This window comes from Hevea brasiliensis, chromosome 13 (assembly GCF_030052815.1).
Source record: "Hevea brasiliensis isolate MT/VB/25A 57/8 chromosome 13, ASM3005281v1, whole genome shotgun sequence".
Classification (NCBI taxonomy): Eukaryota; Viridiplantae; Streptophyta; class Magnoliopsida; order Malpighiales; family Euphorbiaceae; genus Hevea; species Hevea brasiliensis.
Window position 1 is genome coordinate 8,294,806 of NC_079505.1, and position 14,284 is coordinate 8,309,089.

General features: G+C 28.4%; 1 pseudogene; it reads left to right on the top strand.

Annotated features, from left to right (window-relative positions):
• Window positions 1-14,284, top strand: part of LOC110660036 (probable methyltransferase At1g29790) — a 54,814-nt pseudogene that overhangs the window by 11,056 nt on the left and 29,474 nt on the right.

A 14,284-nucleotide genomic window follows, 5' to 3' on the forward strand; every position in this document is an offset into this window, starting at 1 on the left:
TTTTAAATTTTTATTAAAATATTTAAAAATTAAATATAAAAATTTATTAAAAATATAATCATATTTAAATATAAAAATTTATTAAAAATTTATAATAAAACTATTAACTTACATCTAAACTTAATGATGTGCACATATATATATATATATATATATATATATATATATATATATATATATATATATATATATATGCGTGTATGTCAAACGCAAATATGAAAGGCCACATGTAAATGTGTGCGTGTGGCAAATGTAGAAATGAAGGGGGAAATCTAAATAGTCATTTACTTATTATAATTAATTGATAAAAATTTATAAATTATATTTTTATTAAATAATAATCAATATTTATTTATTAAAATAAATAATATAAGTTTTAACAAATATTTAGACAATTAATTAAAAAAAATATTTACAATATAAATTTAATAATATTTATATAAATAAATTATCATCTAAGTCGTTTGGAACTCACCTCCCTTATTTATAAATACACGTATTTTAAATTAAGATTTAAAAAAAATAATATAACTAAAAAACAAAAATAAACCAGCAAAATATACTTTCATTTAAAAAACTAAAATTAATGAAATAATATTTATGTGTGTAATAATATGAAATTATTTAAATAATATTACGTAAATTATATATTAATTATATGAAAATAGATTTAATATAAGAAATATTTAAGGAGTAATATATCAAAATAATGTAAAATTCTCTCTAAAAGTTAAAACACGTTTAAATTAGTAGCGATAACATATATAAAATAAATTATAATAATTAATATGTAAATAATTTTAATATATATATATATATATTTCCTGGTTTTAGTACCCATTTTAGAGGTTGGAGAAGACCTAAACCAAACGGCATTTACTAATTTGGTGAAATGACACATCGTGTTAGGGCTACATGACTTGTTGTTTTGACCTCTTAACAATTTTTCAAAAGATGCAAAATAGGGTTTTCAGAGCGAATTTTTTTATCGGAAAAAATGATAAACTTCTAAAATTATTGTTAAATTATTTATGATTTAAAAAAAATTGTAACATTTTTTATTATTTTTATTTATTTTTAATAAATTATTTTAAAAAAATTCATAACAAATTATTTATTTATCCAAAAATTATGAAATTTGTCCCAAAATTTTTCTTAGTTTTTTTAATATCTTTTCAAGTCATTATAATTGATTAAAATTATTTATTTTGTGTAAATAAATAATCTTTCCTTTTGTTTGTCTTGAAAATAATTATTTTGTGTAAATTTTTTTATGTGCATTAATTATTTATTTTGTTTAAATAATTATTTATTGTTGAAATGATTTTTCTGTGATGTGTTAAAAAAATCTCAGCATCCATTATGAGGATGCCTAGAAGAATTTTCACTAACCATCAACGAAATAGAGTGATAACTATAATCAACTAGTCATTTGCCCATATGTTGTGCAAGTTTTTAAATTTTTTAAATTATGATTTTATAAAATTTTGGAGTGTCACTTTATTTCTTATTATATTTCCATTGATTATGTTTGTTAATTCCACACAATTACTAACATATGAAAAACGAGAAAAAAAATAGTAAATTTTACTGAAAATCACTCAACTTTTAAAGTATTTACAGTAAGATCACTAAATTTTAATTTTTTACTTGCAAGTCATTAAATTTCAAATTTTCCAACAAAGAAATTACTTTGCTCGATTTTCGTCAATAGCTCCAATCATGTGATGATGTGGCTAATCCACGTAGCATTTTTATGCATAAAAAAGTGCGCTCTCTTATATTATCTCTTCTACATGGAGAAGTCAAATCTCACTCCCCTTTTGATATTTAAATAAATCTTTTCCTTTGTCTCTCTCCATCGATTTAAAACATCTCTCACTTCTCTCTACTTTTCTCGCTTTCCTTTTCTATTCAAAGTAAAAGAAGAAAGTTTGTGTGATTTTGTGCTGACAAAGGAAAACAATGGAGTAAAGTGAATATGATGTGATTGTTCGGAGATGTATTTGCAACATTTAAGCTGATCTGCGCACTTCTTGGACTAGTGGTAACCCTAGTGGGCATTTTCATGACTGCAAAAATTACGGGGTAAGTTATGAAAATATGCATAGTATTTTATTTTTTTGAGTTTTTTGATAAAAATTATAGCTTAGTGTGCTAGTGGGTGTTTGCATACATCAAAGTATTATTGGTATTTCTAGTAGTATGATGATATGATGATCCTTTCCCATCTAGAGCAACTCAAGTGATTTCAGGATTACCAAAAAGAATTGAGAGCCATGAACATGAAATGGAAGCTGTGAGAGACAAAGAGAGAAAGTGGATGTACATTGCATTGTTTTTGGGTTTATATCTTCTGCTGGACAAAGTCTTCTGATGGCTAGGCTATTGGTAAAGTGAAAATTACCAATGTAGTTCATAGTAGCTTGCAAGAAGGGAAGTTGTTTTGTATGGGTTGTTGTTTATGTAAAATGGAAACTACAAGTTTTAATAAATATCTACCTAGTTTTAATGAAAACCAATTGTTATTTGCATTAATTAGTTTTATTATTGTTTTGTTGATTAATTGGAAGTAATGGATTAAGAATTGATCTGTAATAGAACAAATAAATAGCCTTTAAACAAATTGTAAAAGTATAGTACAATAATGAAGAATTCCAAATCAAAATATTTCCATTGACTTTGACAACATATAAGCTATTTACAGAATGCTTCTGAGTTGAAACAAAATATGCTTCATCCTATTTCACATTCGAAGCATCATCCAATAACAAGTAATTATCCTTAAACCAAAAAGAACCAAAACGATCCCAACCTAATAATAAAACATCTTATCTACTGTCCAAAATAACCATCCCTTCTACAACCTATCAATATTATAAGCTTAATCACCCAAGTCATTTATACAAAATCAACATATTGCCAAAATATCAAAATATAAATATTGGACACCAGAAATATTCGTTTCCAAGGCTTTTTTTCCTTGCTGCTTTTGTTTGTTCTTTTTCTTCTTTGCTACAACAGTTGATCTAGTGTTAGGTTTGCTCTTTGCAATAACATGCTTCTTGCTTTGAATCCTTGATAGAATTATGGGCTGCATGTTGGAACTTGTGACATTACTTTATTGTGACTGCAAAGAGTATAGTGAGTGTAAGTATAGTCATTTAAGCTTAAAGAAAGATGATAAAACAAATATTAAAACATTTTCAATATATTTGAGGTAAAAACTCGTGAATCATGTAAAATTTCTTGAGTAAGTCTTGCTGATCTATGAGGTATTTGACTTGAACCTTGTTTTAAGTAAATAAAAGCAATTAATACTAAAAAAAATTATTTGCATTATGAAGGATAAAATGACTAATGGAAAATTTTTCTCTTACATCCATCATCCATTGGACTATGTATGGAGGATTTAAATGGGATGATGAGGTCATTCCAATGGCAGATGAAGGTTGACTGCCTCCACATTCCTAAAAAATGCAAATAAAAAAATATATATTTGAATGACACACACACACACACACATATATATATGACATAAAATGAAATGACTTTACTTATAAACATGGATTAAATCTTACACTAGCTTTAGCTAAGGTAGTTCCAATGGTTTTTCCCTTTTTTCTTTCCTATTTTTTTTAAAAATTAATTGGAGTTGCACCAGAAGGAGGATTGCTTGGAGATGCATTAGTGAGATTTTTGCTATAGAACCTTTTATTGTGACCTATGACTCCACATATTTTGCATCTCATTAATACTCTTCTCTTCCTACTTAGCCTCCCTTCAACTGTTGCCCTCTCTAATTCTTTTGGCTCTTTCCTCCTAGCTTTTTGCTTTCTACTTCTCTTTTTCTAAATTGGGCTATTGGGAATGATGATGTTGTTTAAAAAGGCTTTTGGCCATAATTCATGGCCATTGATAGGATTAATGACATGCCCATATACCTTTAAATAAGTCTTTATTAAATAGCATTCATTCACATAACTCTCAGGTGATTGATTATTACCAAAAAACACAGCACATGCATGGGCACATGGAATGCCATTCAAATTCCACCTACATGTGCATGTTCTTCTAACAACATTAACAACAAATTGACATCTTGCCCCAAATACTTAAACCTCAGGACCGCTTGAAAATTGTGATGTAAATATAACAGAAAGTTTTTTCATCTCATTCAATTTTTTTTCAATATATTTTAGGACAAATTGCACCATTAACTTTCTCCATCATTTCCTTTTTCTTAAAAAGCCTACTCATCAACTTTGTCCTTATTATCTACAGTATAGTTATGATTGCTTTATCCCTAGTATACAAAATATATCTATTGAAACATTCACACAAGTTATTGGTTAGCACATCAAGCATAGGGACAATGGTACAGTAGGCCCTAGACCAGTGCTCACAAGGACTTTCTCTCAATCACTTCCTTGCATCAGGATTTTTATCCTCAATTTTATCTACCGATAATCCAATTTCTACTTATAGGTGGATTTAGCTGCATTCCATAATATATCCTTCAATTTTTTACCTTTAAAACTACCTCTAAAATTAGTGTACATATGTCTAAGATGTAATCTACATTCAGAATTTGGAAACATTTCAGCAATTACTACTACAAGCCCCTATTCAAAGAATGAAATATATATATATATATATATATATATATATATATATATATATATATATATATATATATATATATATATATATATATACCATTAAAAAATAGAAAAAGTACAGGTACATGATTTAATCATACACATATGCCTATATATTAATTAAAAAAATTAGTACCTTTTATCTATCAGACATGAAGGCCCAGTGATGACTGTTGGTCATTTAAATGATGAGTTGTTGAATTATTCCCTGGAATTGCATTACCTAAATCCTCATCAATCTCCTTAAGTATAACCCCTTTACTCTTTGGTTGCATGTCCTCACTTTCTTTCCTAAATTCTCTTCTTAATTCATCCACAATTAGGTGCTCTACATAAACATCTACTTCCCCCTCTAATTATGCATGTTAGCACATTGTTAGAACATCATTGTCACAAGCTAATGGCCTTAACCTATCTCTATAATCAAGCCCTGGAACTATCCAAAAGTACCTTATCAACCTTTCTACTTTGATACCCTAGCATAATTTATCTATTCTAACAAACTCATATCATCCAATTAACAATAATGCATTGACCAACTTACCCCATCGTAATACCTCCATTCACCCTTAGTTCCTTTCACATGTAAAACCAGTGTAAAATATTTAGGGATTCCAGACCCTGCCATGTTCATAAAATAATACTCAGTTACAAAATTATGCATAATTAACATACAAAAATCAATATTTTTCTTCAAATAAATTTGTAAAACCTAATTCTAGAAATTGAAACACTTTACTTTTTGAAAACTCTAATTTATTATTCCCTCTTACACACACTGTTAAACACATTAATACCCATAAAATACTATTTTCCATTACTGTATTATAAACACTAACTATAAAAAATGAATTTAATGCACATGGGGTACCTGTTTGCGAGTTTACCATATGGGTCTACCAATGTCCTTTTCCAAAAGTTGAGAACAATAACACCACCCTTTGCCTCCTACAATGGTCCGACAATGCTCATGTTAACATTATGCATAAAAGAGAGATAGTGAATCTAAGTCAGAAATTAAAAAAAAAAAAAAAACACACGCCTCTTTCATACACCGCTATACACGTATTTAATTCAACCTAATCTTCTAATACGAAGAACAATTTTGCTTTTCAACAACATTCAACATTGCAAACTAAGAGATAAAGGAAAACGACAGAGATCAAAAAATTTCACCTGTTTAAGCTGATTTTATTTAAAATATAAAATATTTAGAATCTATGCAGTATAAAATGTTTAAGTTTTTATTTTAACTAACTTATTATCTTCTTTTAATTATTAATTATAAAAAAATATTTAAAATTTAAAAAGTAAAAAATATTTATTGAATAAAAAATGATTAGATGGGTTCGTTCATCTAATCATTCAAAAATACTTTCTTTTAATTATTAGTTATATAAAATATCTAAATTTAAAAAATTAGATAAAATTTCTAATATTTTAAGGGATTGAAATTTAGAAAATAAGGCATACCTATATGCACATCTCTTGAGAATAGACAGGTATATTTAACCACGACTTTGATATATTCTTTATCTCTTTTACTCTACTTTTTTTTTTTTTTTAGAACTGCCTAATCACCATGTAACCCTAACCAAAGTTCATAAAGAAGTTTTTGATTTTGGATCTCTTTCTAGAAGATATAGAATTGCTTATTTGCCGATTCTATATATGTACCAGCAAAACTTAATGTCACTGCAAATTACTTGATCAATGAGGTTAAAATCAAGAATTGGAATATATACTATGATAAGCACACAATTTTTACATGGAATTGACACCTTGCTCCATCTTGATACACAATATCATATAATTAAGTTAATTTTTAATCTTTTCTTTTATATTTTAATAGAGGAGTCTTATAATATGTATTGGTATTTATTTTTATATATATATATATATATATATATATATATATATATATATATATATATATATATATATATATATTAAAGCTAATGCATACAAATAAACTCACAAAATCATGCCACATAGTTAAAAAAAATAACTTAAATTTTTTCATTTATTATTTTCTTAGTATAATTATTATTGACATATATGCTACTTGACAAAAAAATCACCTATTTAAGCTAATTTTATTTAAAAATATAAAATAATCTAATATATATATATATAATTATTCACTAAAAATTTATTTAGGAAATTTAAAAATTTATTTTAAAATTTTTCTTGTATTTAAAATTTAAATAATTTAGTAATAATAATTTAAATATAAAAATTGCCATATGATATGTGTGTTTTTTCTTCTACTTTATTTGTATTTTTACTGATATATGACAACTAAATTAAATAGTAATATAAAATAATTTAATAATTAACTTATTTCAAAATTTAAAATTAAATAATGTATTATCAAATATAAAATTATATTCACTACTACTAGAAAATTTATATATTAATACTTAAAATAAAATTAGATTTTTATTTAAATATTTTTTAATTTTAATTAATAAAATCTTATCTGATACTAAAAAAGTAATTATCAAAAAAATATATTTTTAATTTAATTTTCGTTTAGATTAGAAAAAGGGTGAGTTATTTTTTTAAAATTATATTAATACAATAAATAATTATTCACTAGAAAATTATTTATAAAATCTAAACATTTATTTTTCAAAACATTTCTTATATTTAAAATTTAAGAATTTTAATAATAATAATAATAATAATAATAATTTTAAAATCGCCATATGATATACTTTTTTTATAATTTTTTTATCCTTTTTTTGGTATATAAAATAAAATTAAAATAAAAATAATATACTAATCAACTTATTTTAAAATTTAAAATTAAATGATATATCATTAAATATAAAACTATATCAATTACTATTAAAAAATTATATATTAACTTGAAATAAAAATCAACTTTGTATTTAAATATTTCTTGAATTTCAATTACTAAAATCTTATTTTATACTTAAAAAAATATCAAAAAAATATTTAATTAAAATTTCAATTAGATTAGAAAGGGTGAATTATTTATAAAAAAAATTATATTAAGATGTATATTTAAATAATTATTTAGTAGAAAGTTATTTATGAAATTTAAACATTTATTGTTTAAAAACATTTCTTACATTTAAAATTTAAGAGTTTTAATAATAATAATTTAAAAATCTCCCCATGATATATGTTTTTTTTTCTATGCCAACTAATTTAAATAAAATATAAAAAAAACTATCAATCAACTTATTTCAAAATTTTAAATTATATCGACTACTTTTTATAAAAAAAATATCAACTATTATTAAAAACTTTATATATTAACGATTAAAATAAAATTATAATTAACTAAAAATTTCATCATTAATATAATTTTATAATACAATTATAAAATATAAAATATAGAGAAATATGTATTAAATTATATTATTAAAGTAAAATAATAAGTATCCTGCGCAAATCGTAAACAAAATGACTAATTTGCTATAATTGGAGAAAATTACCTAAACAATGAATAGCGCTTTATAGTATGATATTGAAAACTTCTTAAATAATTTTTCATTGTGGAATTATTGCTTATAAGACGTATAAAGAAAAGAAATATTAATTTTTTAGACTTCTTTGAAATAAATCATATTTAGGAAAAGAAATTAATAAAATAAATTCTTACATAATCACATTATTTTTAACATGATTTTTATTTCTTTTAAAATTATTTTTTTTAAGTTAAAAGAATTAACTTTCTCATTTATCATATTTTTAAACATGAGAATTGATTAAAAAAAATAATCAAATTGAATTTTTGCAAATTTTTAGTCTGCAAACAGGGGGTAAAATATGACAATTGAAGGGGTGGGAGAATTTATACTTAATTAAAGGACTATTAAGGAAGGGAAGAGAAAGGCTTTGATGATTTTTAACGTGCATATCTTATACACTTGTATGGTTAGACAACATACATCCACATGGAACATGTCAAAATGTAAAAGAAAATTTATTCCTAATAAAATTCTGCTTGCTTATAAAAAAAAAATGTAAAAGTGAATAATCCATGCAAAGCTTTTCAATAATATATGCAATATTCTCACTTATTACTTCATTTTCAGCCTCGCCTAATTGCTTTTAGGGCTCTTCCAGACGATTTCCTTGTCTATCCTCTGTTTCCTCTAGTAACTTCCTGGCTAAATGCTGTAGTACTTCTAAAATTTCAGAGAATACAAGTCTCAAAGATGGATCTTTCTGCCAGCATCTCTCAAGCAGCTCCACCAATTTAGGATGAGTATGCTTTGGGATCAAGGGCCTCAAACCCTACTGGACCACGCCAATTGCCACTTGTAATGGGGTTAAGTGCTCATATTGAAGCTTTGTTCACTACAAGAAAATATCGGAACAGAAACCGAATTTAGAAATGAATTTATGTCGGTTTATAATTTGAAATGATTTTTGAAATGAAAATTGGGTAGAACGGGTTAAATATACCAGAAACCGATTAGCAACGGTTTTGAAACCGTAATTTGAAATGGAAACCCATCAATTTCTATATTACGCGCTACAATTTGGCGGCAAATTTAGCATTGGTTTAGAAACTGATTACAAACTGACTTTTGAAACTGAATTATGCTCCGTTTCTGATTTAAAAGCTCAAAACTAGTTCCATTATATTTAAGTCATATTAGAAACCAAATCTCGTTGGTTTCTAATTCCTTTAAGTTTAATTTAGAAACTGATTACTTTTGGTTTCCAAATAAAGGTATTATCTATTTATATTTAGAAACTAATTTATATCGGTTTCAAAATTAATATAATTTCTATTTTATTTACTAAATTTTAAAGTCAAAATGGAAACCAATTCCTGTCAGTTTCTAATTTCTTTATTTACACTTAGAAACTGATAGCTTTTGATTTTAAAATTTATCTATTATATATTTTATTCACTAAATTTTAAAGTCAACTTAGAAACCAATTTCTGTTAGTTTCTATTTCCCTTAGTTATATTTAGAAACCAATTTATGTCGGTTTCAAAATAAATCTATTATCAATTTTATTGATTAAATTTTAAAGTCAAATTAGGAACCGATTTATATCGGTTTCTACTTCCTTTAGTTATATTTAGAAACTGATTACTTTCGGTTTCAAAAATTAAAGTGTTATCTAATTATATTTAGAAACCAATTACTTTCAATTTTAAACTTAATCTGATTATCTATTTTATAAATTATGAGGTCAAATTAGAAACTAATTTTGATCAGTTTCTAATTCTTTTAGTTATGTTTCAAAACTGATTGGTTTTGGTTTCAAAATTAATCTATTATTTATTTTATCTATTAAATTTTAAAGGGAAATTAGAAACCGAGTTTTATCAGTTTCTAATTCATGTAGTTGTAATTAGAAACCGATTTATGGTAGTTTCAAAAATTAATGTATATCTAGTTATATTTAGAAACTGATTGTTTTCGGTTTCAAAATTATTCTACTTCAAATTAAAAACCGATTTTGGTTGGTTTCTAATTGCCATTTTTTTTAAGAAAATTAAAATGCCCCCTCTTTTTATTCCCACAACCACTTTTGCCCTCTTCCTCTCAAATCCAAAATCCCTTTTCCTCTCTCCTCTCTTCTTATTTGCCATCGAAATTACAGCAATGGAGAATGCCTTTTTCCTTCTAAGGTTAAATTTGAGTAGTTGGTGACTAGGTTTTGAATTAAGTATATTACTTATTATTTTATGTGGCCTGAATTCTGGGTATGTCTTAATGGACCCAAATTATAACCTTACCCAAAAATCTTGCGGTGAACTCAATTGGGATAAAAAGTGAAATAAAAGATAATTTAATCAATTACTAATATGTTTTTATAAAAATAAGGTTATCTAGTCACTTTTTTAATTATTATTTAACTTTAAATGAGATACATAAAGATGGACGGAGGCAGTATTTAATTTAAGGCGCATTGTGTCACACTTTACCTCTCTGTAAGGCATTACATGATCCTGTAGTATACCTAATAAATTACTGAACTTTGTCTATCAATAATCTATTAAATATACTACAAGAGATTTTAAACAAATCCAATTCATTTTATTTATGGCTTTGCTATGTGATTTAAGTTTAGTTCTAGATATTCTACCTGTCCGGACAGATATTAGTCACCGAAATAGTAGAGTGCATAGGATTACTTAGTATGAAGGTGTTATAATTCTCTCCTCCTTAAAAGAAAATTTCTTCCTGAAATTTTACTTAGTATCAGTCTCTGAATAGTTGTGGGTGCTGTCTCCTCATGTTCTCCTCGCGCTCCCATGTAGCCTCCTAGCCTGAATGATGATTCCACAGCATTTTGACCAGTGGTATCTGCTTGTTTCTCAGCTGCTTCACCTCATGTGCCAAGATCTTTATGGGCTCTTCATCATAAGTAAGGTATGGATTCACTTCAATCTCCTCTACTGGTAAGATGTGTGAGGGTTCTGATCTATACCTCCTTAACATGGAGACATGGAAGACATTGTGAATCTTTTCCAACTCTTGAGGCAATGTAAGTCTATATGCTAGCGGACTCACTCTTTCTAGAATCTCATATGGCCCGATGAAGCGAGGACTCAGTTTTCCTTTTTTACCAAATCTCATAATCTTTTTCCAAGGAGAAACTTTAAGGAATACTTTATCACACATACTATACTCAATATCCCGTCTCTTTAAATCTAGATAGGACTTTTATCTATTTGATGCAGCCTTGAGTCTGTCTCTAATAAGCTTAATCTTTTTTTCCATCTATTGCACAATTTCTGGGCCAATTAACTTTCTCTCGCCCACTTCATCCCAACACAAGGGGGTTTTACATTTTCTGCCATAAAGTGCTTCATATGGAGGCATCGCAATACTCGACTGATAGCTGTTGTTGTAGGCAAATTCAATAAAGGCAAGTGTGTATCCCAACTTTTTTCAAATTCAATCACACAAGCCCGAAGCATATCCTCTAAAATCTGGATGATCCTCTCAGACTAGGCCGTCTATCTGTGGATGTAATGCGGTGCTGAAGTTCAATATAGTTCCTTGGGCTATTTGAAGACTACCCCAGAATCTAGAAGTGAACCTTAGATCTCTGTCCGATATGATGGACACTTGCACTCTATGTAATCTTACCACTTCATCAATGTATAATTTAGCCAATCTGTCTAAACTATAGTCCATTCTCACTGACAAAAAATGTGTAGACTTAATTAATCTGTCCACAATGACTCAAACTGCATCATGATTCTTCTGTGTCCATGGAAGTCCCATCACAAAATCCATAGTGATTCTCTCCCATTTCCCCTCGGGAATTGGCAATGGTTGTAGCAACCCTGTTGGCACTTAGTGTTCTGCCTTTACTTACTGACAAGTTAGGCATTTGGCCACATATTCTGCAATATCATGCTTCATGCCCATCCACCAATAGTGTTCTTTCATGGTTTTGTACATTTTGGTTCCACCAAGGTGCATAGCAAATGGTGAGTCATATGCTTCCTTCAAAATGATTTGTCTCAATTCAACATCATTAGGAATGCACATTCTGTCCTGGTATAGCAATAAGCCCTCATCATTCACTGCAAAGTTTGGTTTCTTGCCATCCTGAGCTTCTTCCATCAATTTCACATACTTATTATCATTCTAAGCTGCCATTTTAATTTGATCAATCAACATTGGCTTCACTTGCCAAGTAGCTATCATCCATCCCTCATAATCAATCTCTAAATTTGCATGTAATGCTTTCAAGTCATGCACCATGAATAAAGGTAATACTCGTAAGCTAGCCATAGTCTTGTGATTTAAGGCATCTGCTACCACATTTGCTTTCCCAGGCTAGTAATCTATCAAGCAATCATAGTCTTTTATCAATTCTAGCCATCGTCTCTACCTCAAATTCAACTCCTTCTATGTGCCCAAATACTTCAAGCTCTTATAATCTGTGTAGATGTAACACTTCTCTCCATATAAGTAGTGTCTCCAAATCTTCAGAGCAAATACAATGGCTGCTAGCTCCAAGTTATGTGTAGGATAATTCCTCTCATATAGTTTAAGCTGGCATGAAGCATAAGCAATGACATTTCTATCTTGCATTAGTACAGAATCTAAACCATTGTGAGAAGCATCACTATATATGGTATACTCTTTACCAAGAGTAGGTAAAGTTAAGACTGGAGCTTTAGTCAAACATCGTTTCAACTCATCAAAATTCTTCTGACACTGATCAGGCCATTGAAATTTCATATCTTTCTACAGCAACTTAGTAAGTGGAGATGCTAACATGGAGAATTCCTTCACAAACCTGTGGTAATAACCGGCCAAACTAAGGAAACTCCAAACTTCAATGACATTTCTAGACGGCTTCCAATTAAGGATAGCTTCTACTTTTCTGGGATCCACCTTGATACCTTTAGCTGATACAATGTGCCCCAAAAAGGCAATTTCCTTCAGCCAAAACTCACATTTTGATAGTTTGGCATATAACTGTTTCTCCCTCAAAGTCTGCAGTACTATCCTCAAGTGCTTATCATGCTCCTCTGCATTCTTCGTGTACACTAGGATGTCATCAATGAACACCACCACAAATTGGTCTAGATATGGCCTGAAGATAATGTTCATCAAGTCCATAAAAAGTAGCTAGAGTATTAGTTAACCTGAATGGCATTACTAAGAACTCATAATGGCCATAGCGAGTCTTGAAGGCAGTTTTAGGTATACTCTGCTCTTGCACCCTCAACTGATAATATCCCGATCTCAAATGAATTTTGGAGAATACAACTGTATCTTTCAATTAATCAAACAAATCATCTATTTGTGGCAGAGGATATTTATTCTTTATGATCTCATTATTCAACTGTCTGTAGTCGATACACAGACGGAGAGTACCATCCATTTTTTTTACAAACAAAACTGGTGCTCCTCAAGGTGACACACTAGGGTGGATAAAACCCTTATTAAGTAATTCTTGTAACTGCACCTTCAACTCCTTTAACTCAGTCAGGGCCATTCTATATGGAGTAATAGAGATTGGTTCCACACCAGGTGTGACCTCAACTTCAAACTGCACCTCTCTTTCCGGAGGTAATCCTGGTAATTCTTCAAGAAAAAAGTTCAGAAAATCACATACAGTAGGAATATCCCTCAATTCTGGACTCCCTACTTGGGTGTCTATCACATGAGCCAAATATGCTTCACACCCCTTCCGAATCATTCTTCTAGCAAGTGTAGCTGAAATGAGATTTGATGGCAATAACTGCCTCTCCCTGTGCATTACGACATCTCCATACTGGACGAGACCAAAAGTGACTGTCTTCAGTCTACAGTCAATCATAGCATGATGCCTGGCTAGCTAATCCATGCCCAAGTTAATATCATAATCTCTGAAGGGCATTTCAATCAAATCAGAAAGGAAAGTGTGTCCTTGGATCACCAAAGGACAATCCTTATACAATCTATTCACCCTAACCTCTTGTCCTAAAGGACTAGTCACTATGTGACACCCCTTACCCGTCTACTGTATAGCGGAGCAAGAAGTGCCATATTCAGTGCCGGAGCACCCTATCTTGTATTATCATATCTATTATAAACTTTTAATATCATTTAAAAGTAGATATCCATGTGTAGAATTTTTTTTTTATAACTTATTTCTGTGGAGACCCG